Genomic DNA, 16,078 nt, shown 5'->3' on the forward strand with positions numbered 1-16,078 from the left:
TTTCAATTCCCTATTCAATTACCTTCAATTTGGTTATTCATATTTCATATTTGATTCAATACTTTTCAAGAAATTCATGAAAAACTGAAGGGATGTTTCTTTATATTACTTTTTTTTGTAAAATACTTAAAATTCAACATTTAATTACAATTTTTCCTCAATTTCGTTGACTTATTATCATTATTTCTAATAATATATTAAATATTCTGAATTCCCTATTTAATTACCTTTAATTTGGTTATTTATAAACCAAATTTGATTTAATACTTTTCAAGAAATACATCAAAAACTGAAGGGATGTTTCTAATAATTTAATTTAAACAAATTAAACAATGAATATTTACATCAAAATTGTGTATATTATCAAAATATGTTACCTAATTACATTACTTTTGATCAAAATATGAAATTTCACAAATTCAAACAACTCATTTCTTTTATATTACTTTTTTTGTAAAACACTTAAAATTCGACATTTGATTACAAATTTCCTTCAATTTCATTGACTTATTTTCTGAATACTATCATTATTTTTAAATATATATTAAATACTCTGAATTCTCTATTTAATTACCTTCAATTTGGTTATTCATATTTCATATTTGATTCAATACTTTTCAAGAAATTCATGAAAAACTGAAGAGATGTTTCTTTATATTACTTTTTTTTGTAAAACACTTAAAATTCAACATTTAATTACAATTTTCCCTCAATTTCGTTGACTTCTTATCATAATATTATCATTATTTCTAATAATATATTGAATATTCAATATTTCCCTATTTAATTACCTTTAATTTGGTTATCCGTAATCCCAATTTAATTCAATACTTTTCAAGAAATACATCAAAAACAGAAGACATGTTTCTAATAAATTACAAATTACAACAAATTTCGTAGACAAATTTTATGAATCATATCAACATTTTTAATAGTATATTAAGTATTTTGGTTTTCCTATTGAATAACCTTCAATTCTATTAATCATAATCCAAATTTGTTTTGTTAATTTAAAAATAATCCATCAACAAATTTATATTACAATAACATTAATTCTTCACAATTTATACATATTTTCTACATTGTTTACTGTTTTTACTCAATATTAAATAAATTTTAATGCATTTTAAGTATTTACTAAAAAAAAGTAATAAAAATTAGGTGATCAATAATCGCCTTATAAAGTTACAAAAACGCGTCTCGTCTGCGTCGCGATGAATCACAGCGGTTCTAAAACGTTAAAACGTTATATAGTTATGAAAACGTTAACATAATAATTATATAAGTTAAGAATTTTTCCCTAATTCAGAAAATTGATTAGAACTAAATGGAAAATAAACACTCAAATCAACTTACCAGTAACCATTGAGTAACAAAAAAAACAGTTGAATGTAAAACTGCAATTAGAATATGCCATTGTTTCAATCGAAATTTGACGACGTTATAATAAAAAAAACTTGAATGAATCGCGTAACCTTGAAACTACTTTTTTTGTTTTGTTTGTGTACGAGAAGCGCCGCGCCGAAAGGATTTTTCCAATTAAACCTGAATTTACCTGCAATTAGTGCAATTTTTCGAATTACTAAATTACACCGTTACATTTTTACAATCTAGACAATTATGTAAAGCAATAATAGGTTTCAATTAAGTTAATTACCAAAATGTTTGCGATCCAAAATGTTTGTAATAAACAACAAAAAAATCAATCAGTTCTTGGAAATTTTACATCAATTAAAGAAATAGAGTGTTATAAAAACGTTTCAGAAACAAGTGAAGTGATGTATTAAGTTTAAATTAGAATAATTCTCAACATTTTCATGATTATAAGGAATATTTTATGAAAATTTATTAGTTAAGAAATTTCTTGTTATTAATGTATAAATTCTAAAGCAAATTATGTTAGACAAATTAACGAAATTTAAATAAATCGAAAAGTAATCTCAATAAGTTTTTTTTAGTTAGTTAGTAATAATATAAGATTATATAATAGTTCAACCTTCAAATTGTTTTTTTTTTGTTAATAATCAATCAATCTAGACAAATTAACGAAATTTAAAGAAATTGAAAAGTAATCTCAATAAGTTTATTTTTAGTTAGTTAGTAATAATATAAGATTATATAATAGTTCAACCTTCAAATTGTTTTTTTTTTGTTAATTACCAATCAATCTAAGTTGCATTTCTTAGTAATTATAAACCGTTAACCAGAAAAAAACCTGAGTAAAGATAGAAAACATTACGTAATGTAACTAAGAAACTTAAACTCGATGACTCATCCCGATTATATTTATATATATATTTACATATTTATATAGTTATCTGAATGTACAATGACTAATCCATTTAAAAAGTGCGCTTTGAACGTCCGTAAATAGCGTCCATTCAATTTGCAGATGTACCAATGCTAAGCCACTAATTACGATTTACGGTGTTGTTGTTGTTGAAGATTCATCTTTTGCTTCTACTGAAAGTTACTTAAGTAGTTACTTGTCGTGACTTACGGATGGATGTAAGAGAGTGCATCGTCTGAAGATGGGAGACGTCTTCGGCGTGAATGTCGTAAGGCAAATTTCGCAAACGAAACGTCGTCTTCTCTTTTGCAACGCAACTTCTGCACAACGAATTTCCATCGAACTCGACTCTTCTTATCGACGACGCATGCTCTCAAATAAACTTTTCCATATGAGGAATGCAATCAAACCATTCGAATTCATAATTTATTCATCATTGGTCATTAACATTCTTGCACGATGAATTCAAACAGTTTTAAGTTAATCAGTAAAATAATATTGTTAAAAGTCGGATATTAGAAAAATTGATACTTTTGATGAGAGATCACTTTACTTAATAGTGAGTAATTGCAATTTTTGATAAATTGTTAGAATTTCTATATAATTCGTTATAATTGTTTGTAATTAACAACTTAAATTAATTGAAATATTGATTAAAACTCATTTAATTTCATTGAAATTTCCATCAACATGCACAGAATTGGTAAGATGCGTTCTCGTAACCTTATAAGGCGATTTTTTTATAATAATTACCTAATTTTTTTTATTATTTATTGATTATGCAATTACGTAAAACGCTCTTGTTTTGTGATAAGAATTGGTCCAAACGGTTGCACCTGCAAATGATTCATCGCGACGCAGGTGTTCTCATAACGATATTTGTCGTGAAGATTCGGAACGTTTCGTGCCCATTCGAGGATTGTTTAAACGTTTTAGAACCGCTGTGATTCATAGCGAAGCAAACGAGACGAGTTTTCGTAACAATCTAAGGTCATTTTTTCAATAATTGCACAATTCTTTTTACTTTGTTTCATCAAAACGTAAACGTTTAATTACATTAATTTTAGTAATACAAAATTGTTAAAATCTAATCAAGTTTTCAGTTTTACTGTCTAGATTTTATAAAATTATGTAGAAAAACAATTGAATTTAAAATAATTTACGTAAACTAAAAAAACGCGACATATTTATTACTTGGTATTTTTTCATTTATTGTTATTTTAATTATGAAATTTACAAATTAAACATGTAAACTCAATCAAAATGTTAAATAATGAATGTAAACTAAGCAATATTATTAGGTTTAAATAAAATAATATAATTTTTTAATTTTATAAATGAAACGATGCAGTTTTGCAATAACAATTGTAATTTTTTCAATAATTGCACAATTCTTTTTACTTTGGTTCATCAAAACGTAAAAGTTTAATTACATTAATTTTAGTAATACAAAATTGTTAAAATCTAATCAAATTTTCAGTTATTTAAATTTACACACACTTTTTTTTATAATTTTACAACTCAATATTATATAAATTAAGAGCAGTTACGCAGTTACTTATTTTTTTTTCTACTTTTTTATGTAATTTGTATAGTTGTTATTATTACTTTCTAGAATTTGTACAATTATGTAGAAAATCAATTCAATTTAAAATAATTCACGTAAACTAGAAAAACGCGACATATTAATTAGTTTTTTTTTTTCATTATGACAATAAATGAAATAATGATGAAATTATGAAATTTACAAATTATACATGTAAATTCAAGCAAAATGTTAAATAATGAATGTGCTAATCAATACACGAATAATATAAAACATAGAAATATTCTTAAGTTTAACAAAAAAATCATAAATTTACTAGCAAAAAATTAACTGATGGATTGAAAGTGTTTCATGAAAATCAATTAAAATTTCGTGATTTTATCATTGAAACAATAATTAAAAATCATTTAAAGAAAGTAAGAATTTAATTAATTTCTTATTTTTTTTAAATGAAACAATGAAATTTGTTTCAACTACTGTGATTTATCGTAACAGAATAAATAAGACGTTACATCGTTTTCGTAACGTTATAAGACGATTTGTATTATTTTTTCAATATGAAATAAATTTTAATTCAAATTAAAGTAATAAAACTTTTACGTATTTGTTTAAAAAAAAGTGATAAAAAATGTGCAATTATTGAAAAATTGCCTTCGTATATATAAATATCTGTGTCGCGATGAATCACAGCGGTTCTAAAACGTTTAATCAATACTCGTATAGGCACGAATCGTCTCGAATTGTCACGACGAATCAGCTGCAGTTGTGATCGGTAAACAAATCCTTATATGGTTATGAAAACGAGCCACACCTGCGTAACGATGAATCATCTGCAGCTGCAAACGTTGGACGAATTCTTATCAAAGCACGAAACATGTGCGTTTTATATATTTGCATAATCGATAAAACAGTAATAAAAATTAGGTAATTATTGTAAAAATCGTCTTATAACGTTAAGATTTTTTTTTTTTTTTTTAAATTGAAAATCCAAAATATAATAACTAAAATAATAGAATACTAATAATAGACTAACTAATAGAAAATATGGTAAATTTTGTAAATAAGTAAATAGATCAAAAGCCAATCCATTAAAATTTTATGATCTGAAATCAATTAATTAAATACTTATTTATTTTTTAAATTTTTAATTATCTAATTTTTATTACATTTTATATCGATTATGCAAATACTCATAGCTGTACTAATAATAATTGGTCGATTTCATATTGTCACAGCGGTAGCAAATGAGACATCGCGACGCAGGCAATTTGTGCACCTGAAAATGATTCATCGAAATGCAGGTGCGTCGCGTTTTCAAAACCATATAAGGATTTGTTTAGTGATCGCAGCTGCAACTGATTCGTCGTGAAAATTCGGAATGTTTCGTGCCCAAACGAAGATTGATTAAACGTTTTAGAAACGCTGTGATTCATCGCCACGCAGAGATTTTTCAATGATTGTGCAGTTATTATCACTTTTTTTTATCAAATACGTAAAAGATTTATTAATTTAATTACGTCTGACACTTTAAAATAAAATTTTAACATATTGGCTTATGATAATAATAATAATTTATTAGCCAAATAATAGAACATAACATATATTTGATATATATAAAAAAACAAAATCCAATTTTCTGAATATAAATCAAAAATAAACTCAAATATAAAGAATATTTACATATTTTGTTTTATTATAGAAATTTTATAATTATTTTCATTTTATTTTTTTTTTCTACATCAAAATTATATTATGTTCTATTATATGACTAAACAATTATTGTTATTATTATAAGCGAATATTTTAAAATTTTATTTTAAAAGCAGTAAAACATATCTAAATTATAAACAAAATTGTAAAAATCTAATCAATTTTTTTATTTAAAAAAAAAATACACAAAATTATTATATATAATTATTACTTTATTTGTATAAATTCATTTCTAATTATTTTCTTTCATATTATAATACTTTTCTATAAAACTAAAGATTGTTTTTTTGTTACAATTATTAAAAGATTGTTTAGATTTTGTACAATTATGAACAAATACAATTGAATGAATAATTAACTGATGGATCGAAATTGTTTTATGCAAATAAATTAAAATTTCGTGATTTAATTATCGATTATCGATTTTATATATTTAAATGCACCTGTTTAGTGCTGTGATAAGAATTGGTCCTACATTTGCAGCTGCAGATGATTCATCGATATGCAGGTGTGTCGCGTTTTCAAAACCATATAAGGATTTGTTTAGCGATCACAGCTGCAGCTGATTCGTCGTGAGAATTCGAGACAATTCGTGCCCATACGAGGATTGTTTAAACGTTTTAAAACCGCTGTGATTTATCGCGACGCAGAGATTTATAGATACGAAGGCAATTTTTCAATAATCGCGCAATTTTTGTCACTTTTTTTATCAAATACATGTGTTATTACTTTAATTTGAATTAAAATTTATTTAATATTAAAAACAGTGAAATATATCTAAATTATAAACAAAATTGTGAAAATCTAGTCATTTTTTTAGTTTAAAAAAAAATACACAAGATTATTATATATTTAATACTTTTCATTATTATCTTAATTAAGTTTTCTATGAAACTAAAGACTTTTTTTTGTTACTTTTATTGTTTATATATATAATATTGTTTAGATTTTGTACAATTATGTACAAATACAACTGAATAATAATATTCACGTAGAAAAACCGGACATATTAATTGCAAGTTAACAGTTTTTACTAATATATTTCTTTAGTTTCACTATAATGAAAATATTATTAAATTTACAAATTGAGAATGTAAATTCAAGCAATATATTAAATAATGAATGTGCTAATCAATACACGAACAATATGAAACTCAACAATATTCTTAGGTTTAACAAAAAGGAATAAATTTACTAGCAAAAAATTAACTGATTAACGTAACGTTATAAGACGATTTTTCTAATAATTACCTAATTTTTATTACTATTTTATCGATTATGCAAATACGTAAAACTCACCTGTTTCGTGCTATGATAAGAATTGGTCCTACATTTGCAGCTGCAGATGATTCATCAATACGCAGGTGTGTCGCGTTTTCAAAACCATATAAGGATTTGTTTAGCGATCACAGCTGCAGCTGATTCGTCGTAACGATTCGGGACGTTTCGTGCGTATACGAGGATTGTTTAAACGTTTTAGAACTGCTGTGATTCATCGCGAAACAAACGAGACGTATTTTCGTAACTATATAAAACGATTTTCCAATAATCGCACATTTTTTTATTTTTTTTTTATCAAAAACGTAAAATTTTTATTACTTAAATTTGAATTAAAAAAATTAAATATAAAATATCAAAATTATATACAAAATTGTAAAAATCTAATCAATTTTGTTAATTATAAAAAAATACACAATGAGGTTTCTTTTAAGATTAACGTACAATATAATTATTACTTTATTCCTTAAAATTGAAATATTTCATATTATAGTACTTTTCAAGTTTTCTATAAAATTCCAATTTAAAAAAATATATCATTAAAACAAATTTTCTTTCATACGAAAATTTTACGAAATGTAAAATTTTCTTCTAAAACTATATTGTTATATGTACTAAAAAAAATACTATTATAATTTAATGAGTTTAGTATAAATCCGTTAATTGTACAACATTGTTTAAAAGTTGTTTAATTAATTAAAAAAAAAATATTTTTAAAGTAAGGTTTTAAATGTAATTTTCTATTTAATTTATGAAAAATTTCTTTAAAAGCACGAAAGCAAATTTATGAATATAAAAAATCAAAATGTTAAAGGGAAATTACAAAATGTTATAAAGAAAATTTTAATATTGTGTCTTCAAATTTGATTGTGATTTGTAATTAACAAAAACATTAACTAATAGATGATCTAAAATCTATTAAAAACATTGATTAAATATTATATAATTAAATTCTTATTTTTGTTTTTGTTAATTTTTAGAAATGAAACAATGAAATTTGCTTCAACTACTGTCATTTATCGTAACTGAATAAATAAAGCGCGTTTTCGTAACGTTATAAAGCGATTTTTATAATAATTACCTAATTTTTATTACTGTTTTATCAATTATGCAAATATAAAAAACGCACCTGTTTAGTGCCCTGATAAGAATTGGTCACAGCTGCAGCTGATTCGTCGTGACAATTCGGGACGATTCGTGACCACACGAGGATTGTTTAAACGTTTTAGAACCACTGTGTTATATGGCAAGTTACGCACCTGCAGATGATTCATCTCGATACGCAGGTGTGGCGTGTTTTCATAACCATATAAGGATTTGTTTAGCGCCCGCAGCTGCAGCTGATTCGTCGTGACAATTCGGGACTTTTCGTGCCCATACGAGGATTGTTTAAACGTTGTACCACTGTGAGATATCGCGACGCGTTTTCGTAATCATATAAGCTTTGTTTTAACGTTTTAGAACCGCTGCGATTCATTGCGTCGCAGACGTGACGCGTTTTCCCATACAAATAATGTACATTTTCTTCAACTTTTTACATATATTTTTATTATAATATAGTTTAGAATTTGTACAATTATCTAATAATAATAATTTAAAATAAAACATATAGAGTTTCTTAGTAATGAAAAGACATACGAAATTCATCAATATTCTAACAAATTCAGACGGAATGAATTATTAGCAGGATACATTTTGACCAAAAAGTGACAAAACAAAAAAAATGCATATTTTGCACAGAATAAAACTAAATCTTTCGATAATATTTGAAATAACGTTATAAGATTTAAATACATCCAATATTTATTCAGCGAAACGTTAATTTCATTACGTTTTCCATTCGTGCTAAAGCATGAAACAAGAGACGGTCTTTAGGTCATCGATTCGTAATCGCTCAGACGGCGTTGCGAATGATCGCTTCGGATAATCGCAGCCATTATTAATGGGTAAATGATGGATTGCAGATAACCAGTGCAAAGATGATGATGCAGTTGTTGTTCTTTCACTGATTGCATGCATTTGGGCCAAGAACGAGAGAGGATCATCATATTTTTTTATGTACTTCCCGTGAAGGATGCTGCTGCTGCTTAGATATTCACTAACGGAAGATTTAGATGCGCGAAGATCGTTGAACCGATCGGATTAAAAAAAATAATAATAATAATAAATTTATTACAAAATTTAAAAAAATAAGACCCGGCGAGTCCACCAATTATTATTATTTTTTTGTTAAATTATTATTTTTTAAATTCTTTTCTTGTAAGGGTGTATCTGTGTGAGATCGTGCGCGCGTTGTGCTCTCATTAGCACGCGCTCGCGCGGGTTACTTAAGACCTTACTCGTTTTAAACTAGGAAAAGAAAGGCACACGAGAGGCCTTCAAAGTGGAAAAAGATGGTTGCAAATGGTTTAGCGTTGGGTGGAAGCGAGAAGACCTCTGCGTTTCCAACGACGGACAACTTTCCAATTGTTGTGCTTTATGTGCGAGAACGGAGCGGGAGGGTCTTATGGGTCGGAGGTGTGAGTTGAAAAAGAACAGAGAGCTTCTGGAAGGAGGCCGAAAGACACGCGACGAACTGAGACGCGACTAGTTCCTCTCTCTTTTGCGTTTCGTTTTTCTTTTTCTTCTTCTTCTTGGCTCTCCGGAGAAGGGGTCTTTATTTCACTTTATTTCTGTTACTTATCGTTTGTTTAAGATAGTTAGTTTGTTGGGATATTTAGTACGCAACGTTACGTTTACCGCAACGGCCGAACGAAGAGTTTGTTGTTGATAGTTTTTAAAAGAATTTTCGAATCCTGTGCGCGTTAGTTATATAAATATATATCTTTTCAACGGAGCAGAGAGGATACAAACTGCACACGTCGTAGAGACGACGAAATTCTCTTTCGTTTGCTTCGATCCACAGGGACCCGAAAATGGTAAGACTTTAATTCCTCAGGAGAGAACGCAAAAAGCATACTTACTCTCCAGTCAGCAACAACGCCACAAGAAGCACAAGATAAAAAAAAAGAAAAGAGAAAAAAAAAGCGCACTCAACTCAAGGCGATCTTGTGTGTGTAATTTATTTAAACTAGTTTTCAATTTTTCGACCAAAAATAATGATAATAAGTTTCTCAACCGTTTCCAAATCGATCCTTCTTTGTAACACGGTTTCCCTTAAACGATTTTGGTCGTCCTCCCATAAAAATCCACGCATCCTCTTAGAAATGTCACTCGTCTTACCATAAATCATACGTTTCTATGTGCGCTTCACAAAAAGAGAAAAAAAAAGTTTCGTTACAAATCGATTCCAATTAATTGCGCAAATCTCTACCAATTACAATTTATTTACTAACATTAAACGCAATTAAAGTTTAACGAACTTTTAAATAAAATAATTAATTGACTTAAACTGTAAAGATTTCCATAATTTAATAATTTTATTTAAAAAGTTTCAATTGCAGCAAATTTTACGTTTAATTAGAGTATTTCAAGAACTTTTAATTAAAATTACTTAAATATTTTTTACAATTTTCAAAATTTTTAACTTAAAATTAAATTATAATTTTCGACTAAGAAAGACCATTGACCTTCTAACCGTTCCGCAAAACGCAAATTTTGTACCATGCGAAGAAGGAAGAAAAAAAAACTAATAATGAGAAAGAGAATGATAATGATAATATCATAATGAATCGCATATTTGAATAATTCTCAATTTAGCTCAGAGCAATCAAATTCTTGGGCAACGACTTTTGCCTCGTGCGTTTTTATGTAACGATAAATTAAAAAAAAAAAAAGAACGAATGTTATCTAACATCATCGGGCGGCTTTGGTAACTCGTTGCCGTTGGTAACGGCAATCCGTTAAAAACTTATTCAACTATTTCCGAAATACTGTTTCAATAATCGCAGTTGCTGTATTTTTCCATTCTGTTGTTATATAACAAAAGCGAAGTAATTGTAACAGTTAAACGAGAGATTGGAATTTGTATACCCATAAAGGTTAATTATATAAATAAAGGAAAAGGTATAGAGTTATATGAAAATAACGTTACGTAACGTGAAGAATTTATGTGTTAGAGCTGAATAGTTCATTTCAATTCCATTATTGCTTACAAATAATTTTAACAATATTTATTCAAAATTTATATAAAGATTAATAAAAAATAATATTTTGAGAATACGTTTTTTTTTTATATAATGTTTCATTTGTTTCAGTATTTATTTGCATTCTAAACTAAAAAAAAATCTTATTTTAAAAAAATCTAGGATGCAATTGAACATTTTGTTTTTGCAATAAATATATAACAAAATTCATTTGTTTCCAAATCGCTAACAAGTTTAAACAATGCAGACGTTCACACATTAACAGTGTGAAACAAATTTATGAAATGATGGCGAAGAAAAAAAAATATATTCTCATCTTTTCTAATTTAACATGAATTTTATGATAATTGCATATGTAAATTAAATGCACGAGAGAAAACAATATTTTTTTTATTAAAGTTTGAATAAACTTGTTGTATTTTGTTGTTAATTAACACTTTTGATTAATTATTAAATCAGAAATAAACATGTTCGATTTTGTTTTATAATAAAATAACAATTTTGTTTTTATTGAAAAAAAAAAGAACGAGGTGGATTATATAACGAACGAAAGAGTGAATATATGAAATTAGTCATTCGTTTGGCGCAAAGCCAACTTCAAAATAAACGAATCGCTGCTTTTTTTGTTTTTTTTTTTTCACTGTTCGCTTGATTGAATAACGTTTGTTGCTCGTTATTGCAATACACGGTTTCCAAGGCAACCAATTTAAATGGAAATTGCATTACCATGGTTACCTGCAATTTCGCGTGTCACAGTTATCGGGATGAATTTAATTTCGTGCCTAAAAATCATTAAAAAAAATTGATTGTTTTTGAAAAATTATATAAGTTCTGATGTGTGATTCATGTGACCACACCTTGCGCAGACAAAATAATAAAAATAAAAAAAATTGGATTATTTTCTGGAATCCATATCCTTTGTCTGCTGCTTTTTTTCTGCATTTCTCGATTGTTGTCGTTGGCGCTTGTTCATAAAAGTGGTTCACCTCAAGAGACAAATCGTTGCGAACGCAACTTTCTATGCATGCAGAAGTTGTTGCTTTTTTCTTCTTCTTCGACATCGGTCGTTCATTGTTTTCCTCGTGATTGAAAAACGACCAGCAGGAAGTCGATTTTGTCTTGTGTGTGTATGTTTTAACGCATTCAAAACTGTCTATATGGAAGAACAATAATCGTGTGTCCCGTCCATGCAGACGCGTTCGGAATCGTAAATTGATTCTCAAAGAAGGCCCCAAAACAAAGCGCAACACAAATACCGTCTTCATTCAATCTCACCTGCGGCACACGTAGTTCTACGTCGACGACGACGACGACGAAAATGATGTCCTTAGATGGAGTTAAAGTATGCTAGAGAATTTACTTCTTTTTTTGACTTGCTTTCACTGTTCCTATTCCCAATACACGAATTATATACTTAAGAGGACTTCTTCTTGTGAACCCTACAAACACACTTTCTGTAAATCACTCAAATATTTATTCATGCTGATTTATTTTATTTGGGTTGAACAAAATTTCTCGCGTTTTAACAACGATTTTGTATTCATTATTCAATTGCTTGCGCACGTATTTCAATGAAAGTTAAGTGAAATTTTTTTTCTATATTAAATTAATACAATCAAAAAAAAATATACAATTTAAAATAGAAATTATATCATTAATTTACTTTGACTTTCATCAAAAAATAAAGATCAAATAAATAAACTATAAATTTATGTATTTTTATTTAATAGTTATTGAACAACAAAAAGGTAACGCTTCTTTTATGACAGGTTGTGTTAATGTTACAGTTATTATGTAAAGTGAACCAACCTTTCTAAATCTAATTAAATATTGAACCAATATTACATAACACATAATTACTAAGATCGAGTAGGATATAAATAAAAAAAAATAAATTTATGTAATTTCATTATAAAGTTAATCAACAAATAAAATGGTAACGCTTCTTTTATGACACTTTATATTAATATTACAATTAACTATAAAATTGAATGCAATAATTTATATAGAATATAAATTAACATTAAATTAGTATAGTAAAACAAACAAAAAGATATATATTTTTATAAACGAAGTTAATTTTATATATATAAATTCCAATCATAATTGAAATGTATGAAAAAAAAATCTATTAATAAATGATATTGTTTCTTATTGATTTGTGTGGAAATTAATTTACGTCTGACGCAATTCTCGATTTTAATTGCAGATAACCATGACAATGCTGTTATATGCATATTGAAAGTTACAGTAAAAACCATGGTTACCAGATGCATATGAAAAAGCAATGTTTTCACATTTCATTGATTTACTCGAAAACTATAATAGGTAGAATGAATCCAATATATGCATATGAAAGCTGAATGTTTGGGGAATCCAGCAAGTATAGATACATTCCTGTGCTCTTATCCATATTGCTGTAATACGCGTGAAAATTTGAAATGAGAACGTTCGAAAAAGCAGTGTTCTCACATTTCATTGATTTACTCGAAAACTATACTAGATAGAATGAATCCAATATATGCATATGAAAGCTGAATATTAAACGAAGTTAATTTTGTATAAATAAATTCCAATCATAATTGAAATGTATGAAAAAAAAAACTATTAATAAATGATATTGTTTCATATGGATTTGTGTGGAAATTAATTTACGTCTGACGCAATTCTCGATTTTAATTGCAGATAACCATGGCAATGCTGTTATATGCATACTGAAAGTTACAGTAAAAACCATGGTTACCAGATACAGGCATTCCAAAATAATTGGTTTCTTTGCGTAAAAAAAGAAGAATTTTTGCGTCGGATTTTTCCTTGATATCTTACACTTAAAAAGTGAGGTGAACGAGTTTCGCGAGGTGCGGCGGCTATTTGCAGTGGCCGAGATCAGGAAACGTTCATTATTATTATTATTTGTAATTCCTTAATTCGGTAAGGTAACCTTCGGATTCGGCGCTGCGAGCACTTCCGGTCGCACGGTTGTTGACTTTCTCGCCGGTCAAAGAACAGAGGAGATGAGATGAAAGAAACAGGTGCAGTAGCAGCAGCAAACAACATCTTTCGGGTTTCCTTCCGTCCATTCAGATCTCCACTGTTCCGTTTCAGGCCAGTGGGTCAAAAGACGCTGCTTACGCAACTTTTGTTCTTTTGTTTTCCCGTCTTCCGCTTGTTTTACTCCACCATCGACGTGTTTTTGTTTTATTTTTTTCGTTATTTAAAGAGAGAGAGAGAAAAAGTGGTGGATGGTTTCTGGGTGCCAGAATCTGTTGGTGTTGCTGCAGGATCATTGTTCGTGGTAGAAAGTGCAGCAAAGTGGAAAATACGGGCACGGACAAAAGTGGAACGCGTAAAACGCCAGCCCGAATGCTAAATACACAACTACTATATGCTTTCTAAAAAAAAAAAACAATTGGGTTGGAAATTATTGTTTTTGTTTTGGAAATGCATAATTGTTTTTTTAACGAATTCTAAATTTAAAAAAAAAACAAATCGTGTCTCTATTTATATATTTTTTTACTTATTTCTCTTGCATCAAAGTGTATAATTCCACTTAAGCCACATCTAGAATTATTATACTGACTGTGTGGAAAAGTGGAACGTTGAACCTCGGTCGGTCGTTCGTTGCCTCGGCAATAGCACTAATAAATGCTAAGTAATTTCACTTTCCACATGGAGAGAGAAGCGAGAACTAACTACACGCACCGCCTGCGTTTCTTTTCGGCTCCGATTTTGAACCTCTTGCATAAACGCAAGCCACCAAACCGAAATAATCGAATACTAAACGAAATGAATGAACACCCGAAAAAAAAAATCGAAATTAATAAGCGAATAAAACCAAAAAAAAAAACTCGCGTTACGCAATCATTGCATAAACTCGCGCGCGCGACTCTTATCCAACGAGTGGGGCACGTGTCGCGCGGTCGAAAACTGCGTTACCTAACCGATTTTTATTTTATTTATTTTTTTTTTGTGTGTTGTTTTCGAGTTATATAATAATAATAATAATCGTATTAAATCCGATCGATTAGAAACCGCGTTTTCTGCACTCGAAAAGTTATAAAATTGGAGCGCAGCGGTAGTTCACGCTTTTCTACTTTTACTCCATTTCACGCGATTTTAATTCGTCTTTCGGTCCCATTTCTTACCGTTCCATTCCGTTCCATCTCATCCATTATTATATTCTGCATTACGTTCATTTTCTACTCTGCTTCACACGTCGTTATTATGCGGGGGGGAACGCGAAATTTTCGACGAACGGTGAAAGCTATATATGTACGGAGCGAAGAAAAAAATTAAATAAAATATGTGCGCTATTCTTCGACAACTTTCATTGAACTGTCGCTGCATTCGGAAATTAATGTAAATTGTTTGCATTTGCGGTTACCATAGCAACCATAATCCAGCAGTTCTCAAAATGAATAACAAGAAACGTATAGTAATTAATGTAAATAATTTACATTTATCTTAGCAACAACCATAATCAAGTAGTTCTATAAAAAACTAGAAACGTATAGTAATTAATGTAAATAATTTGCATTTGAAAAGGCAACAACAATCAAGTAGTTCTAAAAAAAAAATAACTTGAAATAATGTAAATATTGGATGAAGTAAAGAGTTCTGAGCGTTTTTTCCCATACATCGAGTTTCTTCTTGAGGCCAACCTTATGCCAGCCCATTTTATCAACTGGAATGAAAACTATACTAGATATAATTAATCCAATATATGCATATGAAAGCTAAATGCTGAATGTTTGGGGAATCCAGCAAGTATAGATACATTCCTGTGCTCTTATCCATATTGCCGTAATACGCGTTCAAAGTTGAAAAACTGAAATAAAACGTTCGAAAAAGCAGTGTTTTCACATTTCATTGATTTACTCGAAAACTATAATAGATAGAATTAATCCAATATATGCATATAGATTTTATTGATTATCTGCGAAACTATAATAGATAGAATGAATCCAATAGATGCATATGAAAGCTGATTGTTTGGGGAATCCAGCAAGTATAGATATATTCCTGTGCTCTTATCCATATTGCTGTAATACGCGTTCAAAGAAAAATTTGAAATTAGAACGTTCGAAAAAGCAGTGTTTCACATTTCATTGATTTACTCGAAAACTATACTAGATAGAATGAATCCAATAAATGCATATGAAAGCTGAA

Source organism: Nicrophorus vespilloides, unplaced genomic scaffold (assembly GCF_001412225.1).
Source record: "Nicrophorus vespilloides isolate i.1.1-1 unplaced genomic scaffold, Nicve_v1.0, whole genome shotgun sequence".
NCBI lineage: Eukaryota > Metazoa > Arthropoda > Insecta > Coleoptera > Silphidae > Nicrophorus > Nicrophorus vespilloides.